Genomic DNA, 12,690 nt, shown 5'->3' on the forward strand with positions numbered 1-12,690 from the left:
CAACACTGCGATAATGCCACAAAATTTAGAAGAATTGAGGAGTATGATAAGGTATGATCATAAAGCCTCTTTGATGCTGAGAATGACATTAGATTATGAGAGAGAATACCCTTTTAGACCTGCAAAGCAGATCTCTGTTTTGTTATTTTGCTCTTTTTAGATGTCCACAATGTGCGGCCCCATTGGGCACTCATTGTGACCTATCAAAGGTTAAAGTGTCATGGGTCTAATTAGTCACTATTTCCAAGTTGTTTCATGTGTTTCATTTCTATTGAAGTCATGTGTAATAAGCCTAGATGAGAATTGCACATGGCACATTTTCCATTAAAAAGGAAGATGAATGATCACCAAAAAAAGAACAGCAAGAAATTGTAGTAACATCATAAGGGACAATACCAGATACAAATGAGATGGAGGGAAATGTGGACTCCGCTGGCCGTTGCTAAGACCTGCATTGATGGGAAGCCATGTCCAATCTTCCTTGGTTGCTAGGATGGTTGCTGTGGCAATAGGAGCTATGAAGAGGAAATAAAAATGAGGGCCAGAGTGAAAGTGCCAGTGGATTGTTAATGGGGTGGATAGCATTTCACCTAGGTCATCAAATTCTGCCCATGTGTTTAGTGATCAGGAATTATCGTCTGAAAGGTGTTTGGAGGCCTAGTCACAGTGTGTTGGAGGTTGCATCCAATTCTTAGCAGAGAAGTGACTGCTTAGAAACATGTCAAAAACCCAGCACAATTAGTACTAATTGGCACCTGTGGTGATATCAGGAAAGAGGCCAAGAGGTTCAGGCTTCGATTTACAGCCCAGTCTTGGCCAGACCTCCATTTTGTGGGTGACCTAACTAGTGGGTGCAAATAACTGCATTGCTAAAATGGAGGCCAGTGTCTGAAAATTTGGCTCTAAATGTACTTGGTAACTAGATAATCCTCTAATGTCTAGAAGTAAAAGTTTAAGCATATTCAATAACAATGTCTCTGTTGGCACTGAATCTATTTGATGAAAAGCGGACTACTGGAATGTAAATCCAGCACCTTTGTGCAGCAATACATTTAAAACATACTGCCACTTATGCAATGAGAAGCTGTGGTAAGACATGCTCTGTTTTCCAGAGATGCTGAGCTGTCTACAGTGTCTCAGTGAAATCAGAGAGAGTTGCAGGAACTCAGCAGCTTTGAAAATAAACCTCTCGTTTTCACCATAAAAAAGTATTTCTTCTTCTTTAACAGTCTTTCTCAGTCTCATCTATAGTGTTGTCTCTGAACTGGGTAAATTTAATGCTGTAAATTAATCATCCTATAGTTTACTTTTTCATTAGCCTCTGTACTTTATAGTCTGACATTCCAGCAGGCAATGTAATGTTTAGTTTTTCTGAAATACTGTATGTTAATTTTTATTTTTGTACTATAAGAGAAGCTCATTCTGAACAAAACTAATCCTCCTCAATATACAAGTGTTTGGGTGACTGTATGGAATGTATCACAGAATAACTAAAGTCAATCGGAAAGTACACTTACTATTATGGGCACAATTACTGTCCAGTTCTAATTCCAGGAATGAATACAACCCTAACTGAATAAGTAATTACTTTGTATCAGCATAAAAAGAAAAATGGCATCACTTCCTCAGCTCAGAAAATTTCCTTTACTTTTCATCTAAAATATTATTAGTAAAACATATAAAGACAATTTTTTTAACATATGATTTTCAGGCTGACAGTAAAGACACCATCACTCCCACTCATAAATAAGAGGCTTGGGGTGACCAAGGCTCTCATACTGTATATGAAGGGGGGGATTTCACTAAGTACAACTTCAGTTTATAAAGTGAGATATTAATTCCAGCTATTGCAGGATCAGAAAATCTGCCCATACAGGTCATATACAGGATGATTTTCCATGCCCACCTCTGTAATACTGAATTAATTTGTGTCCTTGAGGTAATGTTATTAGCATAATTTGATGCAAAGAGTTAATCATGTATGGCATCACTGTTATAGTTGGGTGTCTTAATTCACTACCTTAAGCAGTATGCAAGGCTGTCTGGTTCAAGTCCTTGATTCCTGTGTATTTGAATTTCTGTGTGTTTTGTAAGCTTGCTCCCCAAACTCCCTGTTAGCTTTGAGTAGCCCTTTGCAATTGTTCTTTGTCAAATTTATGGAATTATCTAGGACCACAGCCTGAAAGTGAAAATAGCTACATTTCTGAAAGAACTCTTCAGAAATGCCATTTTGTGCCTGATTTTCAAAAGGGTGCTGGAAGTTAAACATGCTTTTGCACATGCACCTCTGCTCCTGCAAATGCTTTCATACTTATTGCAAGGGTACACATGCAAAATGAATTTGCGCTCGGGCAAGCCATTATTCCATGGCTACTGCATGGGTACCCACGTGTACGCACGTTTGTGGGGATGTGCATGCAAAAGCAGATATGCAGAGGTGTGCACAAAATTCATATTGGCCATGGCCTCTTGTTTTTAAAATCAGGCCCTTATCAGCTAAGGAAACTTCGGATATAATATTTAGAATGGGGTGCTGGGAGTTCAGGGTTCCTGAGTTCTGTCCTTGCCTCAGTCACTGACTCACCCATGACTCTGGGCAAGTCACTTCATCTCTTTATTCCTCAGTTTCCCCATCTGAAAAACAGGGACAATGACACTTATCTCATAGCATGGTGTTGGGCTCTGTTAATGTTTGTTGTGCACTTTGGGATCCTCCAGAGAAATGTTCTGTGTAAATGCAAAGTATTATTAAAATGAGTTTTCAATGCATAAAGGCTACAGGGACATTAGTGGCCATTTTAAAACGATTTTAGCTAACAGCACAGCTGTAAAATGGATTTTATACCAATGCATTTCCAGGCACTTGGGATACCATCAGCATTAACAGATTTCCAACAACCGCTAGCGGTTGATAAATAGTGTTAATTCTTATTTCCCTCATAGAGAAAAGAAATCCAGCAATGAGTTAAGTGCCATTTTTGCTGTGTCAGTAATCCAAGTAGTTTAAATGTATATTTATTCTATGTCTGAAATAATGCAAACTATTCAGAATGCTATGAGAGCTATGAAAAACACAGGGCTTGGAAAACTGGCAGTTTTTGTGGTTTTGGGGTTTAGAGTAAAGTTTCACAACCAATCAGCCCAGAATAATGTCCAGTAAAGGCATTTCTGCTAGTTAGTCTATTTATTTATTTACTTTGGCATAATGAGACAGGGCTGGAGATTTGGGGGAAGGTCGGTGAAAATACTCCAGTTCTGTCAAAGGGCCTGATCCTTTTAGCTTCCAGTGGAAGCTGAAAAGTGCTCAGCAACTCGCTGGAGGCGCTAGTCACTTGCTCAGGACTGAGGCTGAGGTCTGGGAATTATGACTTGCTTTTGAAGGTAGCACTAAGAGCCTAGTCTGCACATAGAGAGTTCCAGAAGAATTGTGTAATGCCGACAGACTCTGGTCATCGGTGGGTGGGATCGAACCTGGGGCCTCTGGAGCTGAGTGCATGAGCCTCTCTCTCTCTAAGTGGTCTTGGTGCCACTAGATGGGACAGAACACCACACCCCAGAGGTGTGTGGGTTACAATTGCATAGAAATAAAGAAACAGTCAGTATTGGATCCCTTGGACATTTTACTTTCGCATCCTCTGGGTTGTGTGTGTCTCCGATCTCTTCTGCCTTGGTTGAGATCCACTCTTGCCTTGATATTGTGCAGTTTTCCAAAAATCTTCCCAGTCTCCGTTCCCAGTCTGTCCCAGTGGGAATTTTTGAACCATTAACCCCTTTCTATTGCTTCCAGACAAATACTTTAAAGCAAGTATTGACCATTTTGTGCCCTGGTTCCCCCCAAACATGCTAATATAATCGAGAACATTGTGGATAAGAGTGTCCTTTTGGACCCAGGTCCCAATACGAGACCTGCACGTGTAGGAGGGACTGAGTAGTGGAGCTGAGGTCAGTGGATCTGAGAAGAGAATTTTGCTTTTCGTGATGATCAGCATGTTGTATGAATCATTAGGGGGTGCAGTCTCCCTTTGTGCCATCTGAATAACTTCAGCTGATTTTCCGGGGACATCTGCCCAGGGATGGGGTGGAGAATAGACCCTAACGACATCTCTTCTCTTCCACTGATGCAAATAGGAATTTAAACTATGCCCGGCCAAATCTTGGTCTATGAGCACTGCCTGCCTGCAGCTCTAGGCTGGGTTTGTCCAGTGCATCCCTGGCTGCCTGCCGCAGAGCCTGCGAAGGAGCTGTATTCGTGTGCAGAGTCCTTCTGTGTGGCCTGACTGTATTCTGCCCCATTGCACAAAGCAGGAACCAGACCTGTTCAGCCGCTTCCTGGGCCTATTGTGGGCCTTACATGGGCCAGAGAATTTGGCCCATATGGAGAGGAGAACAGGGCCCCTAGGGCTGATGACAGAGTTCACGGCAATATGCAAAGACTTGTGGTCCAACAAAGTGTTCTGCTGCACAGTGATGCTTTGCCGAAGGAATAAGGTAGTTCTCTATAATAAATGTAGAGTGTGCTGAGGTTTCTTTTATTTCAATTACTGGCTATAGATACCCAAAGTATCAAGCTACACCACTCTGTTTTGCTTCAGAGGATTCTCGTCTGCTCTCCAAATTGCTGGTGATGTGGTGAGGCCACTGTTCAATCAACAGTAACCTCTGGGAAATGTATAACTCTCTAACCTACATAGTGCAGCATAATCACACTAGCTCAAGGGATACTTCTGGGAGTCTGCTTTGGTTAAGGCGACCTTCATACAGGTTTTAATCAGGTCCATGAAGCTCTAGGGTTTTGCTTCATTCGTTTTTTGTAACATTTTGCAAACAAGTCTGCAAAGAAGGCATCAACAAGTTTTAACAACTCTGACAAGACAATATGTTCCCTTCCTCTCTTAGAGTTACTGTGTCCCCTGGGCATGGGTCTGTTTAACCACACAACAAAAATGTTTAGGGAGTGGTGTGGGACTCCTACCTGCTTGTCCTGCTGCTGATCCTTTGTGGGTTAGTGGTGCATCCTGTGTGACTGCATCCAGCTAGTAGCTGGAATCACGTCCCAGTACTGACACACGCATTCCAGCAAAACAGGCACTGTGGGATTATGTATGCCCCCATAAGGATTTTGTTTTCAGGCTCCATCAGGAAACAAAGTCTCAAGCCTTTCTAGAGAAGGTCTGGGCCTTGGAGTGCGGCAAGCAGGCACTGGGAGCAAGGGTCAGCAAGTGACAGGCAAGAGGGACAGGCAGGGCCCAGAGACACCATCCCATAGCCCATCCTGGGTCAGAAAGACACTGAGGAAGGAAGAGCTGGAAAGGAGTGGCAATATTCTGAAAATGCTGCCACCTTGTGTCTACTTTGGAGATCTGAAAACCTACACTCCAAACTCCCACACCAAAATAGTAACTGGAGTTTGCACCGTGGTCCAGTGCCTTGCTATGAAACAACCACTAGAAAGTGAGAGTTGATTGTATGGCTTGAGGTGGCTTGTGTATCAATTTGCAATCTAGTTAGCTAGCTACAGTAGTTACTTGTGTGGCCCCATTACTGTAGTGTCTGAGCTTATCTATATAGTAGTATGGCAATGTGCATAATACTCCAATAAATTAACCAGCCACAACTGGGTAAAACAAATAATTTATCTTTGTATCTTTAGTATCCATAGCAGGGCTGGATGCAGCTATGAGAAGAAACTGGAACTGGATGGATTCCACTGATAGCCAAGCCAAAAAACTCATTGCTGTATATTCTTCAGAGGAGAGGCCAAGGGGGTTTGGTTTGGTTTGTTGAATTATTTTTTAACCTAAAAGGTCAGTTTTAACCTAAAAGGTCACACTCATCATTTTTTTTAGTCAGAGCCTAAACAGATTGTTCAGATCTGTATGTTTCCGTTGCAAACATTCTATACTACATTAGTTTAATGGCACAGTCACTATGAATTACAAACTTCCTCTGCTCCCCCCTGTGCTGATGAAACATGGCAACATAAGGAACATCTGTTCTGTTACCCTTTGCTGGAAATGGGAAACATCATATTACATTTTTGTTATTAGACTTATTTGGATGCCATTGGGTTTTTTCTAAACACATCAAGGCAGCTGAATAACCTTAATTGAGTACCACAGAAAAAGCATGGTTTCATGCAAATACAGCTGCCAACATAATTATTAGGACAATACTGAGCTTCTATTCCTGAGATCTGTTCTATTTCTATGGTTTTTCTATTGCTCCCTTGCTGCTGAATCTCATTATAAACATCTCCACACAAACCAATCTACAGCTCTGCCAACATAGTTAGACAGTAAACAAGTTAAATCCTTAATGGTTGACATTAAGAATCCAAATAAATCTAAGGATCAGCATGTGTGCTGAACCTTTTATTTATGTAGGAAATTAATCACCTCCTCCTCACTAGCAACACAAGTGCACTGAAAGTAGCACCAGGAACTACCTCCAATAGTTAAATTGCTGTTTTATCAACAAATTTAAACAGCCCCCAAGATTTCTATTACAATTTAGTTAAAGGCAACCGATTTCTCTTGTTGCTTTGGATAGTTGCTTGAGCCAGGTCTTCCTGCATCTGTAAACAGAGGCAATGTTCCCAGAATTAATTACCTTGGATTCATTCCTATTATATGACCAAGCACACCACACGCAGCAGTTAATCAGGGTACATCCATGCAACCTCTAGCCTACCCAGCACATAGAATCATTTCATTATTTAAACTCATTGGGATTGAAATTTATGGTACTACTTAAGGAGCAAGGTAAGGGAGTATGGGTGACAGAATCTGTTCCTTAGATTTTTTCCAGTGCCTTTTTAGAATGCTAAGTACTTTGTGTATCATAAAACTAACTGTACATTCATTAGTAACCACAAAACTACTAATAATGTACCTCACTCTTAATCTTAATGAACCCTAATGAAATTGTAATGTCTCCCCACTTGAAATTTCTTGCATGATGTGCCCTAAACATTCCAGAAAATGTTTACCCTGGGATGGCATGTAACATTTCTCCTTTATTTGTTTGCTTTGCAGAAGTTAGGTGAAGACTGAAAATCAGGCTCCTAATATAATCTAGCTTCAACCGGATGAAGTGAGCTGTAGCTCACGAAAGCTTATGCTCAAATAAATTTGTTAGTCTCTAAGGTGCCACAAGTACTCCTTTTCTTTTTTGCGAATACAGACTAACACGGCTGCTACTTTGAAACCTCTTAACGATAGAGGGATTATTGTACCTCCCTGATTCATTAGCTTTTTATTTCTTGACATTTGACAAGGTTCAAATCTACCTTAGATCACTCATGAAATACGTTCAGTCTCAGTCTAATTGCTAGAAGACATCTGTTCATATCATAAAATAAATGGATATAAAGTCTCAAGAGTAACAGTTTCTCTTTAAGAAAATCAGACTGCAAGAATAGCAGAGGTTTTGCAGGTCAGGATTGTGTTGTATCAGCAGTACTTCTGTAGGGAAGTTTACATAGCACGTGCCTGCACTGTCTGGCTCTCTCCATCTTTTTCACAACATTTACTCCAAATTTAAAAAGAAACAAAGGTCAATGGAGCAAATTTATTCCTGGCTCCACTAAAGTCAATAGAGTAGAAAAGTTTGGCCCTGTATCTGCATTGGGAAGAGAAAAGAGAACAGTAATTTAGAAGGTGTTTTAAGGTTATTTTAACATCATTGGATGGAGCGATTTGTAGTGAATGATTGCATGCAACTCTGCTCTGAGAATGTCAGAGACAAGGTGCATGAGGTAATATCCACAGAGCTCTTCTTCAGGTCTGGGAAAGGTCTGTGGAGCTCAAAAATGTGTCGCTCACCAACAGAAGTTGGTCTGATAAACCGTATTACCTCACCCACTTTTGTCTCTCTCATACCCTAGGGCCAACACTGCAAATAATTTAGCATGCTAGTCACAAACGACACTGTTTTTGCTGTTACTGAAACTTCTCTCAGGTCTGTGTGTCTGTTTCTCTTTTTCTTTCTGTTTCGTGTAAATTTCACAAAATTTTATCAGCCTAGATTACTCATTACAGAATCACAGGTTTCAGAGTAGCAGCCGTGTTAGTCTGTATTCGCAAAAAGAAAAGGAGTACTTGTGGCACCTTAGAGACTAACAAATTTATTAGAGCATAAGCTTTCGTGAGCTACAGCTCAGCTACAGCTCAGCTGTAGCTCACGAAAGCTTATGCTCTAATAAATTTGTTAGTCTCTAAGGTGCCACAAGTACTCCTTTTCTCATTACAGAATGGAGATTTATCCAGCACATTTTAAAATGGTGTGTGTGTGTGTGTGAATTTGAAGTAGTGCCTCATTTGTTTTATATAAATGTACCTAACATTTGCTTTATCTTTCTCCTGAACCTTTATCACATGTCCTTATGTTGCTGCACTGGTCACCTGATTAGCATGATATAATCCTCTACTAATCTCTCAGATATATTTATATGTCTGGATGGGGTCCATACCATACTCCTCACAATTAAAACTAAGACAGAACCTTCTTCAAACTGAAGCCATGACTGAGTTTTCAGATGAGTTGATATAAGCAATGTTAAAAGAACAGCACACTTAACCAAAAAGAGCCTGAGATCATTAAAATAAAGAATGAGAACTGTCATGTTGGAGAAAGTTTATGAATGAACAGTTTATTCAGAGTTTTGTTTGCTGTATTATATTTTATTTTAGTAAGATAATTTTTAGTAATTTTTCAGAGGTTTGCAAATGTTTGACTGTTTTGTGCTTTGCTAAGTTTGCTGAGACTCTGATTTATTATTAGTAAATATATGTAGTATTCAGAGTGTGGTACTCCCAGAGTCCTAGCCCAGTGTTTATTCTACGTGCAGGCAAAAGCAGCACTTTTCCATTCAATACAGTGTTTTCCTCACAACAACATTTGGCTCTATCGTAAAATGCACATAGATCTAAACCCTGTTGGTTTTTAAAACCATGATAAAATGTTTTACGGATCAGAAAGGAAAGTGCCAACCTAGGCAAAGCACCCCCTCATGTGCCTAGACACTAAACTGGTGGAAGATCACCAAGTCTGAAATCTTCCCATGATGATTCATGTCCTAAGGACAAATATGAGGTCCTTACACTGTTTTAACCCAGACAAACTCCAAGTAATTTCAATGTGAGTTTATCTGAATTAGGACTGAATAAGGTTTATTTCTTAAGACAAGATCATCACTTGCTTTACTTGCAAATGCTGGGCACCTCCTTACTTCCCTGTTTCAACTACTTGTCCTAGGGCTCAGTGCACCAGTGACACCAGTCTCCAATGGGCTGCTTCTCTCTCTCTCCTGAGGTCCCTTCCAACCCTGATATTCTATGATTCTATGATTCTCTCTCCCAGGCATGAGAGTGGGTAGGACTCTGCCCCCACCCAATGGACCAGTCGCAACAGCTGAGATGATGCATAGGGGGAAGTAACTCATTGCATATGTAGATCAGTAAGAGATTACTCTTCCCTTCCCCTCCCCCACAAAATGGGAGGGAACAGGAAATGAATTACAATTATCAAAGTCAGAGTTCCCATCCTGGTTTGCTTCTGGGACAGCAAAGAGCTACACATTGCCCCTTACTCAGGGCAGAATGTTAAACCACAGCCTAGCGCATAGTTAGGTATATTATGTCTGTTGCTTTTTGTTCCCCTTGAACTTCTATCTACTGTTCCTATTAGAACCTAATGCCAGTTTCAGCTGAGTTCTGTTATTAGTTTTTTTTGTAGAGAGACAGTGTTGTCTATTGGTTAGGGCAAGATCATCACCATGGGACCTCCAGGCAAGGCCCCTAATCTGTCTCCCCTTACGTTTTCTCCACAATGGGTACAATCATAATAATAAATAACATCAGGGGTTTGGAGAGACTTCAGCCATGACTGTGAAATGGATTGTGAAAAGTGCTAGAGAAATTGGGAAAAATCAATACAAACATTTTTTTTAAAAATCATGCATCCATAGTGCAAGTGAGAAGCCTGGCTTTTCTTCTCATTCATTTTCTTCCTTCTTTAGTTTCTGTTTTCTCTTAGTTCCCTTATTTCCTCCCCTTTCTTAATTTTGCCACTTAATTAATTAAGCTTTTTCTAGGCTTGCAAACTTTTGGTTTCATAAGGTGAACTTGTTTACTAGGCAGGTTTTCCCAAACTCTCCCACTGCCAGTAATTAAGGGATTAGCATCATTACATCACTGGTGGAGATATTGAATGTTAGTGCTCAGGCTGAACATACCCACGTTGCTTTCTATTCATTGACGCTCGGTAGGCTGGGGCTGAGCTCTGCTCTAAATCAGTACAATGCCATGAATGTCGGCTTTCTTACAATGGGCACTTTTGTATTCCAGAAGCTTTTCGTATTTTAATCCAACCCGATGCAAGCAATACATGCAACACGCTACAGGTACAACTTAAGCAGCTGCATTAAAAAAACAAAACATAAAATGAAGTTAACATGACAGTTTAAATTGTTTAATAAGCTGTGGGCCAGATCATCAGGCATGGTCAAATGGCACAGAATACAAGTCAGAGCTTAATGCTCTCCTTTTCACTGTCCAGCCTGTTCTTCCCATGCTGTATTAGAGCAGTCTAAGGGCTGTTCTAACTTACGCTGGCTTGCAATGGACACAGGAGGCCAAAACATACGCCAGGATCATCAGGCTGTCCTGACCACGCCCTCTTTTCTCTACTAAGCTTGTAACAGAGAATTGTGTGGTTAGGGTGGGTACATCAGCTCTACAAAAGAGTTCCCTTTTGGTTATGTTAATCCACTCTGTGTCAGGGAGGCTGGGTTACAGCCAAAGTACTCCAGCTGTGCAGCACACAGCAGCCATACCAGACTTGAGGATGAGTACTTCTGGCACCTTAGAGACTAACAAATTTATTTGAGCATAAGCTTTCGTGTGCTCAAATAAATTTGTTAGTCTCTAAGGTGCCACAAGTACTCCTTTTCTTTTTGCGAATACAGACTAACACGGCTGCTACTCTTGAGACTTAAGGATGCGGTTGTGGAAATCCAGGACAACCCCCTACCTCTGTCTCAGAGAACTTGCTTGAAGAGAACGAAGCAGCTGTGCAGGTCTCTGATTTTATTGCCACAGGGTACCAGTCACACAGCCCCCGGGACTGTGCTCAGGAGCTGTGCCCTTCATTCCCACCTGTATTCTCCCACAGTTCGCCTTAAATGTCACTTCACTAAAGTAACCTTTTAATTGCTTGCAAAATCTTGAGGTGGCGATGACATTTTCTCTCCATTCCAATCCTGTGTGTGAGTGGTGAGAAGAGATGTCTTTTCTCAGCTTGGTTTGCCCCACTTCATGTGATACAATTACACTGGCCTGACCCTACCCACTGAAGTCAATGAAAAGCTCCACTGGACTGCCATAGGAGCAGGATCCAACCTTCAGTCTTCCTTGGGTTTTTAATTGTTGAGCTAATCTATGGAAAAGACAGACTCACTTTTATTCTTCAGAGAGGGCCTGACCTGCTTCCATTGCAGACAGTTACAAATCCCCACTTGACTTCAGTAACATGTAGAGGGAAGGAGAGTTCTTTGCTAAATGTGCACTGCTCAAGCTCTGTATAAGCACCTAAGGACCCACATGAAAAACACTGCGTTCATGGGATGTCAAAAGACTTAGGCATTTGGTTAAAGTCAATGGAGTTATATAGTTCACACCATCTGAGAATCTGGCCTGCAGTTTACATGGTGAAATAACCCATGAGGGCTATGTATTATGTATATATACATAGTCTATGGCCTACCAGGAATGGGTATTACATACATACATATAATCTCTAGCATTTCCACCAGGCCTATGTTTTGTTTCTGCCTTTTTGCCATAGCTGGCTCATGCTTTCTATGCCATGTTTGCATTTGCTTCCTGTTTCAAGGCCAGCTGTGAATTGATGATAGCATCTTCGAGCTGCTGGACTTCCTCTTCTTGTCTTTAATCTCTTATGGTTTCAAAATGGCCACACAGGTTTACAGTTGCCAACCACAGCAGTCAGATAGTAGCAGCTGGTAACCAAGTATACTATGTGCAGTTCTTTATGTTCCTTGAAAATGCAGCACAAAGATTTAGTGAGATTGCAAAAGTAAGAACAACCTCTGAAATGTCTGGCATCAAATATCTTAGATGATCTAATCTCAGACATTTGTAGATGATACATCAGTTTCAGCTTGTCTCAACAGGAACTGCTGGAAAGTTGATAACTGATAACTAGCTATTTAACCTTAAAAGATTTACATACTTCATGGCCCCATTTGATTGGACTGTTCATAGATTTCAAAGCATGAACAAATTTCCCTAAATATTTAGAATATCCTCTATCTGAGAAGGAAAATGTATTCTTTAGACAACTCTTTTGCTCAAAGCCAGTGTGAACCCAAAGGTAATATGAGCCAATTTTTCAGAGACAAAGTCACAAGTAATTTTCTACCTCTTCCTTTTCTTCTTCATGAAAACTTGGTTTCACAGGGCACAGAGCTGCAGACCAGATGTGTTGCAGGAGTTCCTGGCTGTGAGCAACTTTGTTTCTGTATTGTTGGTTTTGTTAAAAGATGTAGTGGAAAATGCACATTTTTGTATACAGGAGCTTCTTCGAAGAAGCACAGAAGCTAAGAACAAGAGAGGAAATACAGAAATTTTCAAGTCATATGTTACACACCTAACCAAGTGGGAATACAGC

General features: G+C 40.8%; 1 long non-coding RNA gene across 1 annotated transcript in view; it reads left to right on the forward strand.

Moving 5' to 3' along the window:
- LOC119841415 overlaps positions 1-7,073 on the forward strand; it is a 177,619-nt gene extending 170,546 nt beyond the window's left edge. Inside the window, exon 4 of the long non-coding RNA XR_006275084.1 lies at positions 4,595-7,073. This is a non-coding gene — a long non-coding RNA (uncharacterized LOC119841415). The remainder of the gene's footprint in view (positions 1-4,594) is intronic.
- Positions 7,074-12,690: the final 5,617 nt, after the last annotated feature.

This window comes from Dermochelys coriacea, chromosome 12 (assembly GCF_009764565.3).
Source record: "Dermochelys coriacea isolate rDerCor1 chromosome 12, rDerCor1.pri.v4, whole genome shotgun sequence".
NCBI classification, from domain to species: domain Eukaryota; kingdom Metazoa; phylum Chordata; order Testudines; family Dermochelyidae; genus Dermochelys; species Dermochelys coriacea.